Source organism: Apteryx rowi, unplaced genomic scaffold (genome assembly GCF_003343035.1).
Source record: "Apteryx rowi isolate R43461 unplaced genomic scaffold, aptRow1 scaffold_67, whole genome shotgun sequence".
NCBI classification, from domain to species: Eukaryota; Metazoa; Chordata; class Aves; order Apterygiformes; family Apterygidae; genus Apteryx; species Apteryx rowi.
In genome coordinates, this window is record NW_020450949.1 from 3294151 (window position 1) to 3307191 (window position 13041).

General features: G+C 44.0%; 2 protein-coding genes across 11 annotated transcripts in view; one reads left to right on the forward strand and one right to left on the reverse strand.

The window, feature by feature from the left end:
- MIB2 (mindbomb E3 ubiquitin protein ligase 2) overlaps positions 1-2603 on the reverse strand; it is a 63524-nt gene extending 60921 nt beyond the window's left edge. For 7 of the 9 annotated variants that reach the window (XM_026085480.1, XM_026085475.1, XM_026085476.1 and 4 more), the window contains exons 1-2: positions 2515-2603; positions 1790-1921 (exon numbers count right to left, since the gene is read on the reverse strand). The gene's annotated coding sequence lies outside the window, so the exon portion shown is untranslated. Of the gene's footprint in view, positions 1-340; positions 428-1789; positions 1922-2514 lie in introns of all 9 variants that reach the window. The other 2 variants (XM_026085473.1, XM_026085471.1) reach the window with 1 other exon arrangement.
- A 2159-nt stretch (positions 2604-4762) lies between these two features.
- Positions 4763-13041, forward strand: part of LOC112975485 (Golgi integral membrane protein 4-like) — a 67740-nt gene continuing 59461 nt past the window's right edge. For both annotated transcript variants that reach the window (XM_026085664.1, XM_026085665.1), the window contains exons 1-2: positions 4763-4849; positions 12541-12601. The gene's annotated coding sequence lies outside the window, so the exon portion shown is untranslated. The remainder of the gene's footprint in view (positions 4850-12540; positions 12602-13041) is intronic.

The following is a 13041-nucleotide window of genomic DNA, read 5'->3' on the forward strand; positions in this document are numbered from 1 at the left end:
CAGTACTTCCAGTTTTTGCAACTTCTGAAACGTCCATCAAAGCTTTAGTGGAAAGACACTGTTGCACATGCTCCCTCTTCAGTTGCTGCTGTATGCTGACCATTAGCAAGGGACACTAAGCAAAAATAGTAGCTCTTGGAAAGTAATACAGTGTTAGAATGGAATACCTATTCTTCAGAAGAATCCTAGCAGTGGATTAAGAGCCACCGCAAACCAAGACAGGAGAATAGGAGGTTCTTTATGCCCTAATTGGGCACTGGGCTTTCACAGTCACAGAGCATTCAAACATGTAAAGAAACAAGCATTCAAAATATATATCAATGCATATAAAACAACATACCAGTATCATAATAAGCAAAGAAATAAGCCAACCCAAATATCATACAATTCTGAAGATTCTTCTCAGGCAGTGACTCCGAGAGGTGTGCTGTGCAAGAGGAATGAGAAGGGAAACACATTTACCTTGCTGAAGCCTAAAAAGAAAATTATTTGAGGAAACAGAATTGGTGGTGACACTGTTAAATGACAACTAAAAAATTTTGCTTGTAGCATATGTTGCAGGCACACTTGCAAGTCCTAAATGAGCTCATTATGTCTTTCCACCACAGAAACAGACAAGAATAGCATGGAAAACAGGCACGAGGTATGCAAGACACATCAGAGCTGGGACTACAGTGCAAGTCACCTGACACCCAATCCACTGCCCTATTCGTCGGCTGCCTCAGTGAAGAACTTCTATTGGATGGACAATGGTTCCCTTCAAGAGGTTAGCTRCGAAGCTCAGAACAAGGCAGGGACCTTGCTAGCTCTGCCAAGGCTATTGAAGCATTCTCTTTCTGACTTCAGTTTTCAACATAACACATGGCATCATTCCAATCATAACAATGTGGGTTATTTACAGTAAATAAATCCYGTAACAATTCACCCACCTACATTCTGACAAACAATTCAGCAGGTAACCAAGAAGATAATTAGGATGGGAAAGGAGCTATAAGGATGAACTGCATTGTCCTTCACAGGAAGTAGTTTTACAAGACCAAAGAGCTGTTAACCAGAGGAGAAAAAAGAAGGGTATCCCATTCAAGCCAAATAAATTCCTCCTACAGCAACAGAGAGGTGAAGAGGATTTAATGAGGCTCTTAGCCAAAAGTGGAGAGGGTTGAGTAATAAAGCCAAGCTCATGTGACCTCCATGAAGGCAAGCCAGAGGTCACTTGTGTCTAAGCAAGCTAAACATTAGAATCTGTTACAATCAAGAAAGTAAGTTTTGGTTTTGAGTGTCTGCAGGCAAATCAAACCAAACACAGGCAGTGCTTTCGATGTAACTATACCATCCAGTCTAGGTTTAAATTTGGTGCTTGTTTCTGCTACTCTCTCTCTCTCAGTTCAGGGAACTGCAAATACCATACAAGCACAAGACATGGGGCGGGGGCAGGTGGGAGCAGCATGTGCTTCAATTCTGATATTTATCTAGAATATGGCATATGCTCCAGTGAAACAGAATGCCCAGTAGCAATCACTCCCAGTTCTTCCATACTCAGGTATCACCCCAGCAAGTAAGGACTTACCTGCAGTACCTATTTCAGCATCTGCAGTATCTATATTTATACTCTCTGGGATAGCTGGGACCAGTCATCCAGCAGAAAAGAAATAAAAATGGAGCAAGAGCAAGCAGACACATCTCACTACAGGCTCAAGTCTGGCTAAACATGGTGGAAAGAAAACTCACCACTTAGAGCAGACCTACTCCCAGCTTATTCCAAGAAAAAGAAGGAAATAAGGACACATACCTGACCAAGCTGAGAAGGAGCAAAACTCACGACAACCCTTTAGAGAGCCACTATCCTTAACAAAGGGCTGTATTTGTTTCCTTCCCTCACTCCTTGGCGCAGCAGTCTGAAGGGCGGACCTAATATATTGGCCTAGGGAGAGAGCAGAATATCTGAGAAGTAGCTCAGGTGGGCACCATCATTGTCGACAGCCAGTCACTCGGCCCTTTACCAGTCAAGATTCACGCCACGAGACATGAGTCCAGCCTCAGCCACTCCTCCGGGAACCGCCAGAGCACCCGGCGCGGCTCAAGCCCGGCCACAGGACTCCCCCGCGCCCGCCCGGCAGGTCAGGGCCCGGCGCCTCCCCACAGCCCCGGCAGCACCCCCGCACCGCCCGCGGCACAGCGGCCCGTGCACACAGCCGCCACAAGGCCCCCGCCCCGGCGGCGACAGCCGGGCGGCACCCAGAGACTCCCCCAACCCCTGGCACAGCCCAGGGGCCGCGAGAGCCCAGGGGCCTTCCGGGGGCCGCAGCCGCCCGGGCCCGCGCCTGCCGGGGTCGCCACAGAGGCCCGGCCGACAGGCCTGGCTTCCCCGCCGTCCCCGGGGCGGCCCCGCCACCCAGGCCCTGAGGCGACCTCGCACCCTGCCGCCGCGGCACCCTCAGCCCTCGCAGCGGCGGCCGCGCTGGCGCTGCCCAGCCCAGCCCGCGGCCAAGCTCCCTCCAACGTTTCCCCTCTTACCCAGGGGAAGCGGCCGAGGAGCAGGGTCGCAGCCGGCCAGCCCCGCCAGCGCTGCGGCGGCGCCGCTCGGCCCCGCTGCCCCGGGGCCGCCCGCGCGCCCCGCCCAGGCCTCTCGGTGCGTGGTGACAGTCGGCGGGGCATGCTGGGAGAGGTAGTTCCCTGCCGGCCGCCGCACGGCGCCCGCGGGGCGCGGCCGACTGCAAGTCCCGTGAGGCCGCGGGAGGCCCCCGCGGCCCCGCCCCAGCTCGGCAGGAGCGATGGGGCTCCCAGAGCGGGGCGGTGTGGCCGCTGGGTCCGGCCGAGGGCAYCTCTGTGGTGATCTCGGGGCAGGGCGCGGGGTGGGTTGTAGTCGGCTCCGCCCCGGGTTTCGCCCAGGGACGGCTCTTGCTCTCCCGGTACAGCCCGTCTTCCTCAGCCAGTAAATGTCCCGTCGCTGCTTGGAGGTGGGAGGGGGGCAGCGACTGTGGCACGGGGTCCGCCTTTGCCTTCCGGTCTCTCTGTATTTTCTTTGTTTTGTGTTTCCGGTTTGATTGCTTTGTGGCGTTGAGGATAAATAGTATCGTTTCCTGTTTTCTCAAGCAGAAGGGCAGTTAGTTTCTCAATTTTCTCAATTAATTTCTCAAGCAAAATGGCAATTAAAATCCACAGGAATTTCCAAATATGGAGGGAATGTAGGATCCCCTCCAGGACTCATTTTTATAAACATTTGAGTGCTAGATTTGGGGGTTTTTTAGAGTAACTTAGTTATTTTTAGGGAGATTTTGGGTTTCAGTGTATTTCCTTGCAAGATGCCGTGTCACTTTGTTCTGCGGGTAGTCTGAGGGCTCTGAAAGGGACAGCTTTACACCAGGGAAGTCTTTTTTTGCAAAATCACGGCTCAAGTATTTCCTGCTTGGGATGATTGTGACACTCAAATGCAGAATGGGTGCATCTAAAAGCATAAGGTATTACTCCTTGTATATTGTCTTCCTTTTCAAAGAAGCAGAGGCAAATTAGGAATTTCTGTTGTCTCTCTCTGCTAATGACACTCACGATACCTTCATATGGATCACCTGTTAGTAGAGTGGAACAAACTCTAACTTTCTTTTACCCTGTTGAAGTCAGAGACACCTTGTAAGCATTTGTTCTAAGCTTACCTGTCCTCTTACATTGGTTGCATGTTGAGCATGGCTCACTTGAAGTTATACAGATGCTTGATGAAATTTTGTTTTTCATTTAGTCTCTGATAATGTAGAGACTTGTGAAAAATAGTAAGATTAGTGTGAATGAAGTAGTCATCACATAACAGAACAAGGGTTAAAAGAATAGCCTACCTTGATAGTGTGGAACACCATTCACAGCAGTAAAATTGAGGAATGTGTTTGTGTCAAACCCAGAAGGCCTGCACTCTGATAAGACCACAGCGCAGACAACCTGTCAGCATAAGATCCTTCACTCACAACAGGAAGATGGCAACAAGGTCAAAGAACATCGCATGTTCCTTTTCTTTTCCCATTAGCCCATCAGGAAAACTAACTAGAGCCCTAAAACTCAAAACAAAGAAACACAGACAATAGTCAGCAGCCTACCTAGAACTTATGGAGGCTGAACTGAGCAAAATCCTGAGGCAACAAGATCACAGCATAGTAACTTTTATACCTACGGGGTTCAAAAGAACTGTCCAAAAACCAGTTGGTCTTTGCCAATTGATAAAAGTGCAAAGAGTACAAATCTTCAATTTACTTGGAGATTGTGTAAAATATCACCTCTTTCCAAAAGGTCTCCTCCTGACTTTTGTTGCACTGTTTTCCTACACAAAAGTTATTTAAGTACTTTGAGCAACCAGTTTCTAGCAACATTAAACCTGATCACACAATGGTACCATCTGTGAGGACTGTGGCCAGTTCTGTCACCAAAAAGTCTCATTCAGTTCCTTAAAGGAATCAAGTTACTAGCAAGATAAGTATTTCTTTTGGATTTTATGTCCTGGCCAGCATTTTCTATGTTACCATTTTTTTAATGTGGCAGACTTCTGGCTTTGTTTGCGGTAGAATTGTTTTCTTAGATCTGGTTCTACCACATAAATATCACCAGCATCTCTGCTACAAGTCTGGAATAGATCCACATATGCCACTAAGGCATAAGGAGGGTGTGCATGTGCGAGAGAGAGATAATGGTTTATCACAGAAAATAGGTTAGGACTCAGCAGTGCAGATGGAATACATATACTTCTAACTTTCTGCTCCATGCTGAGTTGACTGGCAGACTGCTGACTTCCATGTAAGCAGAACTGCAGCACATTTTGCCCTTTGGCCAGAAGATGGAGAATGAGTACTGTTAAGTATTTGAGAATGTGGTAAGTGGATCTAATTAGGCACTGATACTCTCTCAGCTTGACTTTTACCAGGCAGAATTATATTTTAGTATAAACATAAAAATACCTTAGAGGCAGATGAATACAACAAAAATCAATTGCCTGAAAATATTCATTCACATTCAGAGTATCTTCTTTTGTGCTTACTCTATAAGTATCAAGATAACTTAGGCTTTACTTTCACCAGTGCTCATTGCAAACATGTGAACTTCCATGCCCAGACTCTAAATTGTATCTGGCTTTTGCCATTCAATCTTTCTTTTCAAAAAAAAAACGGGTCGGGGGAAACCGGGTTAAGACAGACTGTCTCTGAAGTCACCTTCTTAGGCAAACATGAAATCATAGTCAGCACCTCACTCTATGACACAAAAAGCTTTGTTGTGATTATATTGGATGAAGATTTGCCTTTATTTGTATATAACTGCTTTGGAGAAGTGGTATTTTTGTTGTGCTTAACACCAAAAGTACTGTGAACAGCATCAAACATCAAAGATACAGGAAATGTTAGGCTAATTCTGATCATTTTCTTCCCCTGCTGTGGGGTTTGTAGCATGCTTTATGCTGTTTTCCTCTATTAGTTTTTTGAGTACAGAACACACAGCAAAGACAATTGACTGTTGAGAAAGTGGATTGATACATTCAGTAAATCTTTCACAGGCAAGATAATAAAAAGGCAAAAGCGGGTCTACTTTGTATTGCACTAAATATCAAAGCAAATATCATGATGCCACCTCTCCAAGCAGTGTCTTTGCCATACTCAAGACTACTGAGCAAGGGAATAGTTTCCTAAGATTCCAGTTTTGGAAGTGAAATTGCTTGGGAAGCTCCCAGTTGCTCTTTCTTGCCAACATATCACAGTTTACCAACCTCTCGGTTCTGCCAGTGCTAGTGCTGGTGAGACCAACCTGTAACCTAAATGACATGACATGAATTAAAAAAAACCTGTGGCGTGGAGGAAACGATCAAGCTTTTTTGGATTTGAAGGCAAATCTCCTGCGGCTTCCAGATACAGAATAGGTTTTTGTAATGTAGAAGCATATTTATTCTGCAATACCAAATGCTAGTAAAGAAGCAGGAAAATACAATATTTTATAGCTGAATTAGGAGATAGTAATGCTGTCATTTCGAGTCATTTCATTCTGAGTGTTGGGCTGTGTCCTGATTTCATCCCTCATAAAGATAGCAGTAAGCCTAATGTTTCAGGATCAGAAATAATTAGCTGAACCATTCTAAGTTTATCAACATCTGGGAATTTGGTAGCAAAATGGAAGTAAATGGGAAGGATGATTTCTTTGATGTGTCATACAGTAAAATTGAACTGCCCTGTTTCCGAACAGTTGCAACAGACATACACTTCAAAGTAATTCCCATTCCCTTCACTTCYTATGTGAAGGGAGTGCCACATTCTCACAGACCTGAGTAGCAAGTGGTTGGAATATGCATGCCACCATTCAAATTGTGCTCTCCAAAATGGCTGGTCAACAGCAGTAGACACTTTCAGAAACTGCTGGTTTAAACCTGTGTGACTTAGTTTCCTGTTCTGTAAATACTACTGCCTCCTGAGATCTCTTTGTATCCTGTGTTGCGGTGATACTGTGATCATACATTCTACAGTATGGATCCTCTGGTGCCTAGTAAGGTGAGTTTACCTCAGTCTCTTGCTCAGTGGCAATATTATAATGCTACCACAAGGGGTTGAAACAGGGAAACATAGCTCTGGATATGGGATAGAAGCTTCTGCTCTTACAGGGTCCTATCCTGATCTTCCAATGTATTTTTCTGGGAATCTTTTTTGCCCACTGGATACCACTGTTATACAGAAATAGTCACAGATGATAGGCTTTGCCAGAGCCACCTTCTCTAACAGATATGGAAGGCCACTTCAGGATCAGTGAAACTATATGGATTTAACCCTGTTAGCCAACCTAACTTACAAAGAAACCCATCCTCTCCCTAATAATCTGTAATTTACAGACATGGCACTGGGCCAGGAAGGTAGATGCCTACATGATGGCAATACCAGCAGCAGGAATCTGGAGATGTTCTTTGATGGTAGCCTAACAGCACATGGAAAAAAATATTGGCTGGTGGGGGGAAAACAGGCAGTCCTACACGTCTCTTCACATCACATATAGAAGGGCATTTTCCACAACAACAGTGTTCTGCAGTGTCCATTTTGCGTGCTTAATATAAGAATTTCTATGTGGAAAGACTGGTTCAAGGAACCCTCTCCTTAAAAACGAAGCCTGGAAATGGCAGCTTCCCTGGCTCACACATTGCAAATGTGCAGTGATGTCATGGTTACACCTTGTGACACTGCCTTTGGAGGCAATGACCTGGATAGAACAAGATGTATATGTGATAATTCTACTCTTCAGTGAGAACTGAACAATATTTCAAATTCAGCTGAGTTTCAAACAAGTCAGAAAGGGTCCTACATCCAATACCCAGCTTTGAAACACTCCTTAACTTCGAGGAAGTTCAATTCCACATCTAGGTTTCTATTCTGAGACAAATAGAATCACAGCCTAATAGAAGGCATACCCAAGAGGAATTCCTCTTTGTTCCTTGCCAACAACTTTTAGCAGCTATCCTGATTTTTAACCAACATTTTTTACTGGAAAAAATATGACTCCAAGTTAATACAAACATTAGGGTTTGAATCCATCAGATTCTAACAGCTGAACTGTTTTCCTCATTCCTTGAGCCATGGGCCTTCCAGGAGCTGGGCTAAATAACAGGAGATTTAAAATAAGCCAGGAGTCATGGCAAAGCCATTATGAGGATTAGATAACAGATGTATATGCTGAAAAGCCTGTGTCTATCTTTGGACTCCGTCTGTATCCAATGAACATATAGGTAAATAAGGTAACATAACTAAAAGGCAAAGCGTGGATCCAGCTTTGTGTGACTGAAAGTGGTGTAAATCTGATAACTTCTAAATTTGGCGGGGTTATTCCAGCTTTAAACTGATGTAACTGAGAACAATGTAGTATAATTGGCCTATGATCATTAGAGGAATCAGTCAGGCAAATATGACTAAGACAATGATATTGTTTTTAACCTTCTGTAGCAGGTATTTGAAAAGCTGATTGGAAAGGTTCCCTGTATGCTCTGGAACCGGGCTGTATTTGTTCCTTTAAAAGTAACATCTGGGGAAGATCAAAGCCACTTCTTTGATTTGGAAGAGGAGATATTTACCTGTTGGATTCACACCTTTGAGGTTAGTCCTGGGTGTGTTGGAACATTTAGCTCAAAAAATACAGACCAGTACCATTATTAATTGGAAACAGTACTGGTAGTTACTATTGACGAAGAGATAAGACTCATCCGGGCCAGATTCTCTGTTATCATTACATGGTCATTTTCAAAAACAAACAAACAAAAGAAGTGGAAAACAGAACCAAGAAGCATGTAACATTTTAATCCAACATGGATATGAATGACTATAGAAGATGAAAGGCAGTGGAAGAAATGGGTCCTGCCTTCAGCCATCACATTTTTTTTACAATGAACCAATGGAGGAGATAGGATCCTTAAGAAAGTTAGCTGAGCTCCCAGCATATCACAGCAATTTCTCTGATAGAGCATTGAAAAAAATTTTTCACAAAAAAGTCAGATCATGCCAGGATGTGAATGGTGTGAAGCCTGTATGGGAACAGGAATGAGAACAGGTGAATGAGGACAGCTCATTAGCTAGACAAACTGTCTTCATCCAAAGGGACAGGGTGGGGGTTGCTCTTGTCAGCAAAGGATTCTGGGAAAACAAAGTCTCTCTCCTCTTCTGTTACAAATTTCCTAGCCTTTGGCTGCTGGTGTCTGTCTCCTCTGAAATGCTAGTGGGGTAGATACTGCTGTGTTGCTAAAAGCTGGGAAGCAACTTCTGTGCCCCAGGGTAGGGTAAGCACTAGGCAGTAAAGTACTGTTTTTATCTAACATGCTAAGTGGTGTGCAGAGTTAGCGTAAGTCTCTGCACTGGGGCAAACTCTCTAGAAAGAAGTGTGGCAGTTCTTCTAAAGCTGTTTACCTGCAGAGCAGGACAGCCGTGCTTTCTTGAGGTGGTGAGTCAGTTGTCTATACCACTGTTTATAAAGTGTTGTGTACATGTACAGAGGTATAATGTCACCAGTTTTTTTCACCCCTAACAGAGCATCTCCTTTGTCAGCCAAGTTTTTATGTCCCTTGTGCAGCAACATAGAGATGCATGAATTGGGCCTGCAATGGTAGTGCTCCTGTGAGGACTAGCACAGTGCCATGAGGCAAATGGGAGCAAATGACTGCTTGCCGATGTCTGAAGAATTGCTGCTTAGTGGCACAAACAGATTGGCAATGTATCACACTTCTAGGGCAAGCTCTCTTCATTGCATGAAGCTAAATGTATGATGGCCTTAGGGGAATCAACCCTTAATGAAAACTAATTCTTGCTACCTTAGTGTCATCCCAGTAGAGAGGCTGTGAAAGTTGCAATGAACCCAGTCAGCATCTTCATTTCTAGCACCTTCTCTGTGTTTTTGCAAGTATGTCTGACAGGCAAGTGCGCAACAGCAGTCTGTCACTTCAAATTGGAAGCAGTGAGTCCAGTGGCTAAAAATAAGAAACTGGATTCTTCTGATTTAAGGAATGGGAGTTAACTAGAGTTAGTATTTCTGACTTGGGTCTTGATCAAATCTAAAATCACCCTTAATAGACACCAGAGGATCCATACTGTAGAATGTATGATCACAGTATCACCGCAACACAGGATGCAAAGAGAATCTCAGGAGGCAGTAGTATTTACAGAACAGGAAACTAAGTCACATAGGTTCAAACCAGCAGTTTCTGAAAGTGTCTACTGCTGTTGACCAGCCATTTTGGAGAGCACCAGCTAGGGCCCTGCCATGCTAGTCATTGCATGGTCATGTGTTGCAAACTTTCCTACCTCCTGAGAAAAGACAGCTTTGAAGAGAAATGAGTGCAGAAGTGAAATTACTTAAGATACACAGGCTAGTCAGGGACAGAGGTACAAATAACCTACAGGTATGCTTTAAATAGCAACCCCAATCATGTATTTCAAGCATCACCTGCATCACAYGCCCAGTAATGGCTCTTTGGCAGTAGAATACCTTCTGCTGCCAAGTGTCTTCCCATCTTATTTATGTTCTTCAGGCTCCTCTAACCTGCTGCTGCAGCTCTAGAACAACTCCTGGCTGCAGAAGTTTTAAGTAGAACAATTTTGCTTTAGCTCCCTATTGCCTATATTTGGTTGCCAAACAAAGATAAAGGGTAGCCTCACACCCTTGAAGAGAAACTTGCTTGTCAATTTTAAGTGACAAGCAAGACAAATAGTTGCTGCCTCTGGCTTTTGTCTTGTAGAGGGGAAGAGAGAAAGGAATTTACTGATTGTCTTCCAGTGATATCAAGGTGACCTTATAGTCCTGAGTTTGGTGTGCCTCAGCCAAATCAGTCTCTCAGCAGCTCAGCTATTGAGGCAAATATTCCCTCCTGGCTCCCAAATTCAGGAATGGGGAGATTGCACACCACTTTCTGGCAGACCACCCAGGCAATAGAGGGAGATCTTTAGAGAACCTGGATTAGACTCAGTCCTTTTCTGATTTTTAAAATGAAAAGATGTAGCTAGAATTTGGGTGTAATTAGAACCAAAAGCTACTGAATAGAACATTAAGCTTTATGAATCCCAGTCCATGAGTTCCCTACAAGGCTCATGAGCAATCCAAAAAAGTCAAGTTGGCACTTCTCTAAATTCCACTGCTTAAAAAGAATCACATGACAAAATCTATTTCCTTTCCCCAAATGCATTCTTCTCACTACAGTTAGCCTCCTGATACTGAGTGAGTTGAGGTGTAGAACCAAAGTCTGAAGACTCCTGACAATAAGAGCCCAGAACTGGTCCAAGGCTGGGGTTTTCCTAGTGGCTGCATAGTTAGACACCAGTGTGCCATTTAAAGCATAGTGAATTAACTGCTTCCAGAAGGGAGAGATCCAAAGCACTATGGGGCTGATCTGAACACTACAAAAGGATTCAAGTAAGGAATTAAATGGAATGAGTATGAGATCCTAGTAGTAGTGAGATTCCTGCTTAAAATTCCAACCCCTGTCTCATAATGACGTTAAATATTTTTAGTTATTTTATTTGGAAACTTGCCTTTTCAGTACCCCATTTCTTCTGTGCTGTTGTGTGTGCCTCTGAGAACAATCAGGGCAGCATGGGATTTAGCTAGTTTCAAAAAGCAGTTCTGTTCTAGTGGTTCACTACTGACATACTCACCTCCTTCCTCATGTGAATTTAAAATCACTCCCCCAAAAGCATACACCAGGACAATCTGACATGCCAGAGAACAGGCAGTCTGGGAACCCTGCTTATCAGCTGTTTCTCTTAAGTCCTCTGAGTCATCTTATGTGTGTTTACATGGTCTACGGACTCAGCTGACAGTCCGTTGCTCTCCTGCTTTTTGCAGCGCAGCCAGCGTTGTAAAAAGCACGAGAGACAGCTTGGATCTTCATATATCCATTTGAAATCTCAGGGGGAGCTTTAAAGCACTTGCAAACAAATATCTGCAAAGAATATGCTGAATTGAGCCTGCAATCAAAGGCAGATGGCAAATAAATATAATGGTGTCATGTATTCAGCCTAGGGGCTGCAGCTGTGGAATTGTCCTGACAGGGGTAACCAGGGAAACACTGTTCTTCACTTCTGAAATTTGTATAGTTCCCTGGGGTCCTGTAAGAAGCAACTTGTGCCTCAGCTTCATCTGTAAAATGAGAATAGGGTAACCCATCCTCTTATCCTATACGCTTCATTGCAGCAACTTTGCATCAGAGTCTGATCCCACCACACTGTTATGAATGACTGTGTAAGAAGCAGTGCACTGGGTCATTGTGATTGCACTGGCAATGTATCAGCAATGTCAGCAAACAAGTCAGAATGCTGTACAGCCCTCCGCAACTGAACAAATACCCTGGATAAACATGTTTTGGAATGTTGTAGACATGGTCAGATAGTTTCTCAACATTTTGGATGTAATCCTGAGACCTATTACCACAAGGAAGCACATGCCAGCAATGAGAAAGTGCACTTGCCCTTGAAAGTTGCACAAGCACTGAGCTGTGAMAAGCTATAGTCTTGCTGCACTTTTGTCCTGAGTGCAGTGTTAATGACCAAGAGACAAAGAGAAGGGACAGATAGTCTTGGATCTGTATAAGGAAAACTGTTCGGTGTTGTAAAATAGCAGACTAGTGACAAGTGGTGGGGTTGAGTTGTACAAATCCAGCCTTGCTGTGTGGAGGATTAACTACTGTAGGGAAATGAGATACCATTTTTACCCAGGTTGCCTCCATCCATTCCCACCTACTGAAATATAGTGAAAGGTGTATTCAAATTAGATAAGTGACTGCTGATTATGTGTTCGCTTTAATCCGCTGTGGACACTCCAAGAGTTTCCTAAGAGAAGCAAACATCTCTCTACTACTTGTTGTCTTGGCAGTTCCTTAGCCTGCTTCATTGCTTTTGTTTAATCTATATGTTTGGATCTAAGCTAGTTTGCAGCCTATTTCACCTGCTCATTTGGATACTCATGGATTCATAAAATTACTACAGGTTGATAACCAAATATCTCTTAGTTGTGAACTCAGACCTTCCCTAGCCTTGCCAATCCAATTACAATCTGTATTTCTAGGTCTGGATCTCCTTGATTCTCTCTCCTGTGAGMTTGATCTCCTGATGCTAAAGAAACCCTGGTAAGAGAGAGAGAGTTGTGGAGGTACTGCTTGGAATCTCATCCCAGGCTATATGCTCTGTTTTTTCTGAACCTGGGTATCTGAGAAGCCAGTTGTGCTAGTGGGTGTTTTTAGTGACAGAGCATGGGGCAGCAGACTTGATATTCCTTCAATGACACTCTTTCAAAGAGGTAAGCCAGCCAGTCTGGGATGTCTTGCACCTGCTGTTTTACATCCCAGAGCTGGGATCCAGTCTCCTTTCCCATTTCTGTGCAGAGAGAAACCATGCAACAGTTTTAATAATTGAATATATCTTGTTTGATGGTGTTCTCAAACATATAAACTATTTTCTTTTTCCCTTCCTTTCTCTGTCAGTGTAATCTAGCCTCATAAGAAGAGCAACTATTACAGAGACACTCATATTCTAATGCAATAACTGTTTGCACAGGAAACATTTGAAC